At 40.9% G+C, this 12,905-nt stretch overlaps 1 protein-coding gene and 2 pseudogenes across 3 annotated transcripts in view; 2 read left to right on the forward strand and 1 right to left on the reverse strand.

The window, feature by feature from the left end:
* The window catches only part of GPC5 (glypican 5), a 2,038,323-nt gene that overhangs the window by 1,122,366 nt on the left and 903,052 nt on the right, over window positions 1–12,905 (reverse strand). The gene's annotated exons all lie outside the window — the stretch shown is intronic.
* LOC140511277 (cytosolic purine 5'-nucleotidase pseudogene) lies at window positions 5,620–6,834 on the forward strand (annotated as a pseudogene).
* On the forward strand, window positions 11,681–12,519 carry LOC140511278 (uncharacterized; annotated as a pseudogene).

A 12,905-nucleotide genomic window follows, 5' to 3' on the forward strand; every position in this document is an offset into this window, starting at 1 on the left:
GAGAGATAGATCTTTAGACATATAGAAAGTCATGATTGTTCTTATTCACATTCTGTGCAAGCCTCAGTCCCTTTCAAGATTTAGCATTCCTATCACTATAAATATATCTCAGAAGTCTTAGAGCAATTTTTAGCTGCTAAAATTTTTATAGGTTAAAGCACCTGAACTGCTCTAAGATTTTTGGGACATCTTGCTCTTGGAGAGCTGTACCATTTTGTGTCATACCAATTTAACGGTACTTAATGTCATCTTCTATGAGAACTCTTTTAAAAATTTAAGTGGGTCAAGCTTGTTGTGCTACTTCCCCTTTGCTCTACTATCAAAGTAATGAGTCTTTGTATTCTCAGAATTCCATCCTTGGTAGCACCCTTATTCCTTCATTGGTCTTATGTTCTCTGAAGAATTTTTGGCCATGGTATACTGTAAAAGCAAGGACCCCAGCATACACAGGAGGGTCTGCTATCACAGGTTCTTAGATCTGCATTTCTAAAAGGAAAGGCACTTTTGAGGGGTCAACAATCACTAAAAGCAAGCACATATATCATTCACTTAGTTCAGGGGGAAAAGTCCCTGAACTTCAGAGAAATCAAAATTGACAGACATGCTTCCAGGTGTCTGACATAAACAGTACATACATCAGAGATGAACAGATAAATCCAACAGTCTGACCATTACATACATACATAGTTACCAGACAGGAAGTACCAGCATCTGGGTTTTCAAAGCCAGGGGTCTGCTTAACAGCTTCACAGAGTCTCATCTGGCACCCAAAGGTTCCAAAAACTAAGCACCAAAGTAAAACCTCACTCTCAGAGTACTTATACATTTTTCAGAGTCAAAGGGCATCACAACCCTTGACAAACAGTGCCTCATTAGAAAATTAACAAATGGTGTGGGTCTTCCTCCAAATCGTCCCAGGTCCATTAATGGTTGGGGAAGATCTACTTTAATCACATTATTCAATCAGAGGCACTTGATTACACTAAAACCAAAAAAAGCAAAAGATCCTACTTTGCTTGCCATCACAGATTCTACCTATCATTTTTCTTGGAACTGTTTCAAATCTGTTCTTCCAAAATCTATTGGGAGTCAAAAAATACTTGTTTGCAGCATTCTCCTATTCTATCAAAAAATTCCAGACTGAGTGGTTAATTCAAGATTTTTCTCAGTTCTACTTTACTAAACAGTTCGTCCTCCCTAACATATCTTTTTATTTATTTCTTCTAACACATATTCAAAATAGTTTTTGGCCTTTTAATTTTTATTCTAATATTTAATGTTGTACCAATAAACTGCCAGATTCTTTTCTTTCATTCAGACTGACCTTAGCAAGGTTTTCCATTTTTTTTGTCCTAAGCTGGTTTTTCTCTCCCCTCGTCTTTCCTCAGGAGCTCTAATTTGATTCTTTACCTGTTTCTTCATTTATTTTCATTCACTCTGACAATAATTATCAGCTGCCCTGTTTTTAGTGAAAAGCATGCCCAGCAGATCTCCAGAGAGTAGATTCTCTACCCTTTTACTGCCAACTACTGCACATCATCTTTCAATGCAATTTAACAAATGTTTATGAAAAATCCTAGTAGATGTTACAAATGCTGCTAAGAATTAAGGATACAATGTTGAAAAATGACAGTATCTGAACACAAAGACCTTATCATGTATTAGTGGGGAATACAGCTGGAGATGAGTATAATGCAAGATAAAATACGATGGGGGCAAAGAAGAGATAGAAAGTGTTCTAAGATTGAAGGAAGAAAGAAACCTTTCAGCTGAGTGGATCAAGGAAGCCTGCATGAGCAGGGGCCACCCAAGTTTAGTCTTCAAGAGAGAGATGGATGATGACAGGAAGAGTTGTTGAGACAGTATATTCTAGGCACAGGGGATGACCTAAATGTATGAATGCACTGAGGCATGAAATGGTATGTCAAGTTCTTGGAATTGCTAGTAGTCATGTATGATAAAATATGGTTATGTAGAGGTTCCAACTAAATCCACCTCTCCTCTAAGACTACTTTAAAAATAATAAGAAAATGCTTCAAGTTAAGCAAAAACAGTCAAAGGCTACATTGAAATAGGCTGCATTAAAAAAAAAATAACCAGAGAAAGGTCACCACACCCTTTCTCAGTCAGTTTTGAAGGGCAATCATAGTAGGCACACTACTTACCCTTACACTACAAGCCTATCCCCAAATGATTTTTTTGCAACAGTGGTCCCAACCATAGAAAAATCAAGAAAATCTTCAGAGAAACAGCAAGTTGGGGGTCCATCATCAGCTATGCCCAGCAGGGGGAGAAAGAATTACATAACTGACTGTTTAGGGAAGACTGCATATGGTGATGCCTGTCATTGTGTGTAGCTGAAAGGGAGGCAGAACAGACATCTCTAGCCCCTCAACCACTATCCTTCTCCAACTTGATGGTGCCAAGAGAAGAAGTTGGAAGTTGGTGCCAAAGGCTGTTCTGCTTTCCTTAGGGGGAGGAACACTGGGCTAGAAGTACACATATCTGCTTCTGTAAGTATTGTTTATCTAGGAGAATATGATTGGGTTCTAGCTAACTTCTGATTGTTTTGTTATTATTGTTGGGGGAAGAGCAAGACCCCAAGTTCTATATCCAAGGCTTGACTTCATTCCTTCCATATAGGAGTTTCACATGCTATAGCAAAGGAACCCACTTATTGAAATCATAACTAAAATAGACATCAGAGAAGGTATTCAAAGCAAAATATATAAACCACATCACAGAGTGAAGGAACTTTCCCACTAGAAGAGAGATAATTCAGTTCAACCACGAGATATTATCCTCATCCAAAGGGAAACTTCTTGTAGCCTCTAGCGTAGCAAGCCGGGAATAGGGACATGACAGAGACTGCCAGGTCCTGTTATGTCTTCCCAAAGTCTTTTTCATTAGTAACCTGAAGTGGGATTGACCTCTTTCATCTTTTCTCTTGGAGCTGAAAGCCAGAAGTACTTGGAGTGGCTCAAAAAATTGAGGCTTTGAGAGTTCCAAAGGAGACTGGGTCATAACTGAAGCCCTCTTCACTCTTGTCAACTCAGTTCTGTCCCTTATGCAGGGAAGGGCATTCGTTTTTACCAGTGATGAGAGTCCCATACCAATGGCCTCTGGGACAGTGTCTACATAAGAAAACCATTAATAATGATGGAAATATACTAAAAACTAAGAGAACTCTAGGATAAAATTCCAGAAGGAATTGATCACAAGACTTGGGATGAATGAAAAGAAATGGCAGAAGAGATAAGTTGTCAAATTAGAACCCATGTGGAGGAACTTAGAAGGAGATGACCAACTTAGGTCATAAACAAAAAAATCTTTCCACAGTAGCATTTAGTTTAAAAAATAGCAGAATAAAGGAAAAAGAATTCAAAAAATCCTTGACATAACAATAAATAGTAGAATACAGTTAAAAAGCCAAAAAAATTAAAAGAATATGAGATATGTACTATATAAAATAGTAGGGTAGAGAGAACACAGAAACAGAATGAGAAGAGATAATTTAAGTCACTGAACTCTCTGCCTGAAAAGTACATGAATTAGATGGGGAAAGTATTACGGAAGATTATTTAGCTGAGAATAATAAGAATTCACTTGAATAGATTGTCTTTATTTATAATGTTTTCAATCCAGGGAACTGCCCTGCATTATATTATTCTTACTGGGAAGCCAGTGGAGCAGATTCTTTGACTGAGCACCCTGAGATCAGAAAGGTAAGTTTTTACCTTATTTTGTCTGGATTCAGGGACTTTCTGATCATGTCCCAACCATGTCATACACTTTCCCTCCCACTGTAGACCCAACTGCAGTTCTTTATCTTTCCTTAACATCCCATAAGCTTCTTGAGAGCAGGAACTCTCTTTCTTGTAGTTGTATCCCTAGTGCTTAGCAAAGTGCAAGTGTTTAAAAAATTTTTTCTTCATTCATTCATTAATACTATTCTACCACAACTTTTGTTAAGTTTGTTCCTACTGAAAAAAGATATATCTCTATTGGAAACATATTTTGGTCACGCAAGTAACATCAAGTCACAGTGATGCCTATGAAATCAGAATTTGCCCTTACATTATGGTATTTAGTTACCTTTTTTATTGCCTATATTATAAGTGTTTGTGTAGATACAACTAAGCTACTGCCCCTCTTCTTGATATAACATCCTATGTATTACTGATCTTCTCTGAAGATATTCTTCCTATGCAAGAATCCATATACTTTGCGTATCTGTATTGACAGGTATATGGAGGTAATTTTAAAATCCATTTTCTATTCAAAATCTTGATGGAATCCACAATTATTCAGGGAAATATATTTTAACCAGTGCTCTGATATGTTCCCTCTCAAATCAAGATCCTATTATTTTTAAATTTTAACTTTGGTCTAAAAAACAATACCAAGTTATCACTAAGTTTTTATTTTTTCATTTTTTTAAGCACATCTGTGTTCATCCTTTGTGTTCGAAGACATCAGAGAAATGATGACATGCCTTGCACTTGACTTTGTTTTGAGTGAGGGAGGGCTGTGCAAGGTCACCAACCTCACTTTCGCCTCCTGAATCAGACCTACACAATAAATCAAAGTTTAAGACAGGGTGATTTTAGGAGAAAGATAGTCAACTCAATCAATACAAATGGAAAAAATAGGTCTTTTTTTTCTCTGACATCATATAAATATGACTTTGATGGAGTTGTTTGCAGGATAACCCTGTGTATAATGTTGCCTGAGGGACATATGACTCCTGATTAGCTGAGAGGAAGCTAGGTGGGCTGCTATGCTACGGGACAGGGGCCCTGAGCAATCAAGGGAGCCAGAAGGGTGGGGAGGGGGGTAGAGGGGTGGGGAGGGGGCTGAGGAACAGCAGGGGAGCTGTGGCAGTTGTGTGTTGAGTTTTCTGATATTTGGAGGGGCTGTATATGTTAAAAAAAGATGACCACATCCTAGAGTGATCAGTTATAGAACACAGCAGAGAGGCCAGCTAACATGGGCAGGCATACACTGAAAAAGTATTGGAGAAGTAACTGTCACCAGGTGTTTGTGAATCAGAGTTTAACCAGGGAGAAAGATAAAATGTTGCGGTTTTGATATGGATTATACACTAGCTGTGTCTAAATCCCCAGAGTATGAATCTTTTGGTTTTGACCTGATGGTTGAAAGATTAGTTTCCATTGGATACCCCCAGGAGGTGCTCAGTTTTGTCTATGATTCTACATTTTCTAACAGAGGACTGGTCTTTGATACACTACATGGGAACTTGCTGAAAGTTGATACCTAGCAAAACCTCCTAATATGTGCACATGGATTTAACTTCATAAGGGAACCTGAAACTCTGGAACAGTACCCAAGTCAATTTATTCAGTGAAATGACACAAAGAGATTTTACATTCTGAGCATACTGTTCAACCTCCCAGAGACCTCCCTGTTGGTCTGCTTAGCAGATTTTTTTTTACTAATTGTGCCAACTACAAGATGGGATTTAAAGATGGAGATCTCTTTATATCCTTCAGATATAAAGATGTGAGATACACCTTGGTTGGGCTCAATACAAAGATTTTCCCAAAGAAAAGATGATGGAAAATCTAGAGAAATATATGGTCAAAGACAGGAAGATACCTTTGCTTCTAAAACCAAATGAAGGAATTAAGAGAAACATTTCTAACTACTAATAGTGACTATAAAAATACTGTTAGAATTATAAGTTACTTGTTTGATTTTCTCAGTGGCCCTAAGCCAAGGAGCTCACATTATCCATGCCAGTCCTATTTTTATTTAATCCTTGTGGATGTACAAAAACATAGTTCTTTGGAGAAGGTACAGTCCTGAGATACAAGGACACTAAAAGTGGCGAACTAAAGACTGGTACATACATAGGCCCCCTTCAAAAAGGGATTTTCTATTCAAGAGGTTCATCTGAAACAATCTACGACCTATTGAGGGTGAAGGGCAAGGATATTCTGTATATTAGAGACCACATTTTTAGAGATATCTTGAAATTAAAAAAAAAAAAACAAGGTGGAGGACTTTCCTTGTGATTTGCAGATTGGCATAGAAGCTACATGCCTGGATGGACAAAAGTTCACTTTTTGGAGACCTGCAGTGCTTGGATATATTTTTGACAGAACTCTCTAAACATCTGAACAGCAGCAGTAATGAGCATCAAGATATTAGCTTTATTTAGAGACAAATTAAGAAAATAACTTATGACATATATGTGCTATGGGATGATGGGAAGTCTTCTCAACAGTGGATCAAGGCAGACACTTTGCTAGTCAAGTGATGGTTATACAGAGTTCCGTGCTGCCTCTTTTATCAGCTTCATGTATAATCCATCCAGCTACCTCTTCAAAGCATTTTGTCTTGATGCCTCATAAATCAACAGTGAAGCATATCCATGTGGACATCAATGACATAGAACTCCCTCCTTGCTACACAGAACCATAAATCTGTGGATTTTAAGACACCAACTACAAATGGCACCAGATGACATGCTCTTCCCACTGGTCCCCTGGAGATTATACACTGTCATGGTGAAGATGAGGGTGAAGATGAGGAAGAGGAGCAATAAAAAGATAGGAATTGAAAAAATGATGAACTATCCAGTGAACAAACGCTGCCAGGGTTCAGCAGAAGAGGGGGTGCTTCCCTGTATGGGTTCTTGGTGGGGTTTGGGGTAGCGGATTCCACCAAATGTACATCTGGAAAGTTTCTGGAGACACAAAAATATTCTAATCATAGTGAGCCTTGTTTTAGTTTTCTGTATCTGCACTGTTTGCAGATGATTAAGAATTCCAGCACAGTCTCTTTGAAAGAAATGATAATGAATTCAGAACCAACTGCCTGTTGGTGGCTCCCTCCTGGTGCTGGTTTTGACACTGTCCCCCTGTCCTTTCCATTAATGATGTCTCACCTTGGTTTCTATCTAAATAACTGGACAGAAGTAGAGGATTGTGTGGGAGGCAGAGTCAGGGTGGGATATGGGGGGGCGGGGGCATAGACAGTCTGAAAATGCTATATGTGAACACATCATGCTGTTACTCCAGGCCCATTATTTATTGTTTATCAGTGGGGAAATGAATTTTTTTTTCCAATACCACATTTAGTCCTTTGTGAAGCACACATTTCCCTTTATAAGTTTTTCACCATCTGAAATGGCTCTGAGTCAGTAGCTTAGAAATGTATCTTGTCTGGGTTTTAGGTTAGGTTTGGTAGAGCTTCCTAATTTTCACCCCCTGTCACAGGCTAGGTATGTCCTGTTCTGCTTCTGGTAGTACAGGTTGCTGGCACAATCACATTTTCACCCTGACAGCACTAAGCTTACTGTTTCTCCAAAGAGGTTCTACAAAGTTCTTCTGAAAAATCTCAAAGACTTAGACAAAGAAAAAATCCCTAGAAATGGGCAGGGAGGATTCCTTTTCTATCTCAACATGTGACATCAGTGACTTTAGCAGTAGCATGTAGCCCAGGGCACAATCAGTACAGACTGGAGTGGTACACCTGCAGCCTTAAGGCCACACGTTGCTTTCTAGGTCCTTAAAAGAAGCCCTTTGACTGAATCTAAATTTCACAGAAAAAATCCTTTTATTTTTATTAATACAGTTTTGTTTGTCTTTCATATTTTATTTTATTTTTAAGATGAATGCATTTAAAATACCAAAGAATAAAAATGTTTCAATGAAATAATCTTCCCAGATTGACAGGCACCATTAGAATATTAGGAAGTCATAAAGGCTAAATTGATGACTTCTACACTCATCATTTAGTTCCAACTTTCCTCCTGAATGGCTCCACTATCACACAAGGCTGGTTGGTGAGACTCTATAGTCAGCTTTTGACAATGATAGTTGGTGTTTCTGTCTGAAGTGGAATTTGTGAATAGTTGCACAGTTCAACAGTATTTTTTCTTAATTCTATCTGCTTAATAGCCCATCTTGTCAAAGAAGACCAAGAGAATGCTGAAGGAAGAAAACAGATTTTTTAAAAAAATGAGTAGGGACAAAGCCAAGATGGAGAAGTAGAAAGACGCACATACACATAGCTCCGAACACACAAACCACAGAACAGCTAGAGGGGACCAAGCCAGGGCGAATTCTGCACCCAGAGACCACGGAGTATTGGAGCGAGGGAGATTTCTGCTCCGGAGAGACCTGCGGACCTCTCGCGGGAAGTCCTTCGCGCCGCGGACTGGGCGCCGGGACGGGGAGCAGAGTGCGGCCCTGCCACGGCCACGACACTGAGGGGAGGAGATCTGAGAGGGCTACAGGGACGGGATCTCCAGCAGCCACGCGGGTCTCCCCTCCCACAGAGGGACCTGCAAACCTCTCGCAAAAAGGTCCGTCGCGCTGCAGATGCGGAGCCCAGCCCCGACCTGCGGCGGCGGCAGCGGCGGCCACGGCTCCGAGAGGCACAGATCTGAGAGGGCTCCGGAGGCGGGATCTTCAGCGGCAGCACGGCCCCCCCACCAACAGGTGGCTGACGGGGGTGGGTGAGAGAGTCTCTTTGGCGGGTTGAGAGGGGAGTGGGGTGCCCCCAAGGCTCAGGCCCCCCTGGGAGGTGGGGGCTGAGAGGCGGCTGCAGACGGGGGCTCCCCAAATGGGCAGGAGCCTGGATCCATTGTGGAAAGTCTGTGCATAAACCCCCAGAGGGAACTATGCCTGAGAGGCGGCCCTGCCCCTGACCACCTGAACTTAATTCTCAAACTGAAAAGCAGCCCTGCCCCAGCCAAAAATCCTAAGGCAGGAAGCAGCATTTGAATCTCAGTCCCCAAACGCTGGCTGGGAGGACCAGGAGGCGAGGTGGGTGTGAGGAGAACATTCAGAGGTCAGGCCACTGGTTGGAGAAAATGCCAAGAAAAGGGAAAAGAAATAAAACTATTGAAGGGTACTTTATCAGAGAAAAGACACTTCCTCCCTTCCTTTCTGATGGGGAGGAACAATGCTTGCCATCAGGCAAAGACACAGAAATCGAGGATTCTGTGTCCCAGCCCACCCAATGGGCTCGGGCCATGGAAGAGCTCAAGAGGAATTTTGAAAATCAAGTTAGAGAGGTGGAGGAAAGACTGGGAAGGGAAATGAGAGGGATGAGGGAGAAGCATGAAAAGCAGATCAGCTCCCTGCTAAAGGAGAACCAAAAAAATCTTGAAGAAATTGGCACCTTGAGAACTAGCCTAACTCAGCTGGCAAGGGAGGTGCAAGGGGCCAATGAGGAGAAGAATGCTTTCAAAAGCAGAATTAACCAAATGGAAAAGGAGATTCAAAAGCTCACTGAAGAAAATAGATCTTTCAAAACTGGAATGGTACGGATGGACGCTAAGGACTTTTCGAGAAAGACAGATATCTCAGAACATACCGTGCAGATTCGAAAAATGGAAGATAATGTGAAATATCTTATTGGAAAAACAACTGACCTGGAAAATAGAATCAGGAGAGACAATGTAAAAATTCTGGGACTACCTGAAAATCATGATCAAAAGAAGAGCCTAGACATCATCTTCCATGAAATTATCAAGGAAAACTGCCCTGAGATTCTAGAACCAGAAGGCAAAATAAATATTCAAGGAATCCGCAGAACACCGCATGAAAGAGATCCAAAAAGAGAAACTCCTAGGAGCATTGTGGCCAAATTCCAGAATTCCCAGGTGAAAGAGAAAATATTGCAAGCAGCTAGAAAGAAACAATTCGAGTATTGTGGAAATACAATCAGGATAGCACAAGATCTGGCACCCTCTACATTGAGGAATAGAAGGGAATGGAATAGGATATTCCAGAAGTCAAAGGAACTAGGACTGAAGCCAAGAATCACCTACCCAGCAAAACTGACTATAATACTTCAGGAGAAAAAATGGTCTTTCAATGAAATAGAAGACTTTCAAATTTTCCTGATGAAAAGACCAGAGCTGGAAAGAAAATTTGACTTTCTAACACAAGAATGAAGAGAACCATGAAAAGGTGAACAGCAAAGAGAAATCATAAGGGACTTACTAAAGCTGATGTTTACATTCCTACATGGAAAGACAATATTTATAACTCTTGAAACATTTCAGTATCTGGGCACTGGGTGGGAGTACACACACACACACACACACACACATGCACACACGCACACATACATAGAGACAGAGTGCACAGAGTGAATTGAAGAGGATGGGATCATATATTAAAAAAAAATGAAATCAAGCAGTGAGAGAGAAATATTGGGAGGAGAAAGGGAGAAGTTATATGGGGCAAATTATCTCTCATAAAAGAGGCAAGCAAAAGACTTATTAGTGGTGGGATAAAGAGGGGAGGCAAGAGAAAAACATGAGGTCTACTCTCATCACATTCCACTAAAGGAAAGAATATAATGCACACTCATTTCGATAGGAAAACCTATCTCATAATACAGGAGAGTGGGGGACAGGGGCACAAGCAGGGTCGGGGGGAGGATGGAGGGGAGGGAATGGGGAGGAGAATGCAATATGAGGTCGACACTCATGGGGAAGGAAAGGACCATAAGAAAATAGAAGTAAAGGGGGACAGGATAGGATGGAGGGAAATATAGTTAGTCCTATACAACACAACTAGTATGGAAATCATTTGCAAAACTAAACAGATATGGCCTATATTGAATTGCCTGTCTTTCAAGGGGAAGGGCTGGAGAGGGAGGGAGCTAAGGAGGTTAGAACTCAAAGTGTTAGGACCAAATGTAATGTTCTTACCACTGGGTAACAAGAAATACAGGTTAAGGGGTCAAGAAAGCTATCTGGTCCTACAAGACAAAAGAGAAGATGGAGACAAGGGCAGGGAGGGAGGATAGAGGAGAGAGCAGATAGGTCACAGGGGCAATTAGAAAGCTTGGGTTTGGGGGGGGAGGGGATAAAAGGGGAGAAAATTTGTAACCCAAAATTGTGTGAAAATAAATGTAAAAAAAAAAAATGAGTACTGGGAATTACAACATTATTTGTTTCTGCTAGAGATAAGATGGTTTGCTTGCTTTGTGACACTGCAATATCAACATTAAAGACATAGGATGCTCATCAGCATTATAACACTCATAAGGACCACAAGTACTTTAAATTAGGAGAGGCGTGAAAGTGTGTATTGCAGAAATTAAAATATGAAAAGCAAAATCAAAGACAATTCTTTCAAGCAGCAATAAGACCTGGAAATAATGCCAATGAAGTGCTTTTTAAATTAGCTTAGGTACTCAGGAAAAAAAGGAAGTCATTCAGTGATGCTTAAATGGTGAAAGAATTCATTGTCAAAGTGGTAGAATGTTTAGATACTGATAACATTTTGAAGTACAAACAAAAACCTCTTTCAAGGCGAACTTTAACTCATCAGCAGAATGAATTAGCCTTCATCTTAACAGAAGAATTTCATGTAATACTTCAAAAGGAAAATATATATTATTCAATTGCTTTAGATGAATCAATGAATACATTGTCCTGACTACACACAGGTTTTATATTTCATTCAGGTCATAACAAATGGTTTTTTGCTATGAAGAGTTACTAGCTTTGGGCACTCTTGTGAACAGAACACAGGGAGTAGATATCACCAATAACTTTCAAAACAAACATCGTGAAGTTGGACTGAATTTGGTAAATTCCTTCCATGATAGGAAAATATGAAGGGATTTTTACGTAGATAAAAAAACAGTATTCTTTCTCTCTCTTGCTTCGGCCTCTTCTGGTCAGTGGAACGCCTGGTAGAGCTGCCTGAGGTGCGAGGATGGCCAAGTCCAAGAACCACACCATGCACAACCAGTCGCGGAAATGGCACCAGAACGGCATCAAGAAGCCCAGGTCGCAGAGATACGAGTCCCTGAAAGGGGTTGACCCCAAGTTTCTGAGAAACATGCGTTTTGCCAAGAAACATAACAAGAAGGGGCTGAAGAAGATGCAGGCCAACAACGCCAAAGCCATCAAGGCTCGAGCAGAGGCCATCAAGGCCTGAGAACCAAGGCCTTCAAGGCCAAACTCCTCAGGCCCAAGATCCCCAAGGACAGTGCCCGGCGTGCAGGCCGCAAGATGGCCACAAAGCGTCCAGGCTCTAGGGTGGGCATTAAGCGTCCAGGCTCTAGGGTTGGCATTAAACGTCCAGGCCCCAGGATCACGAAGCCTGACTCTAAGGTTGCCAGAACCACTGACCCCAAGGCCACCAAGCCCACTGACCCCAAGGCCACCAAGCCCACTGACCCCAAGGCTGCCAAGCCCACTGACCCCAAGATCACCAAGGCTGCCACCAAGGTCAGTAAATCTGATCCCAAGGCTACCAAATCTGGCCCCAAGGCTGCCAAGTCCGATCCCAAGGCTGCCAAGTCCGATCCCAAGGCAGCCAAGGTCACAAAGCCCAGTGATTCTAAGGCTGCTAAGCCTACTAACCCAAACCTGCCGAGTCCAAACCCAAAGATGCTGGCGCTAAAGCTGCTAGTCCCAAACCTTCAAAATAGATGCTTCAGGACAGAAGGACTTATTTAAAACCTAAACCACCGGTTTTTCCCAACTGGGGTATGATTAATCACTATTTTGTACAAATAAAGGAAATGGTGAGTCAAAAAAAAAAAAAAGTATTAACAGATCCAGATGTTCTCATTTCTTTTCACTGTATCTTGCATTAGCAAAATCTCTGTGCCAAAGCTATTATTTTAAGTAACACTTTGCAACAAGTTGGAAGTATCATTACCTATATTTGTGCAAATGCAACGTTGTATTGTCAGTTTTGTAATATGCTAAATCTGAACAATGAGATATTCAGTGTGGATTTGTTGTTTCATTCTAAAGTGCATCAAGAGGGAAAGTTTTGTCTCTGTGAGAATAGTTAAATTTTATGAACAGAATAAGCAATGTGAATGATTGAAAGAAGATTTCTATAGAAAAGCTGTATTTCCACCTTGTTTCATGTCAAGTCAAAACAACTTGA

The sequence above is a fragment of the Notamacropus eugenii genome, chromosome 6, assembly GCF_028372415.1.
Source record: "Notamacropus eugenii isolate mMacEug1 chromosome 6, mMacEug1.pri_v2, whole genome shotgun sequence".
Lineage (NCBI taxonomy): Eukaryota > Metazoa > Chordata > Mammalia > Diprotodontia > Macropodidae > Notamacropus > Notamacropus eugenii.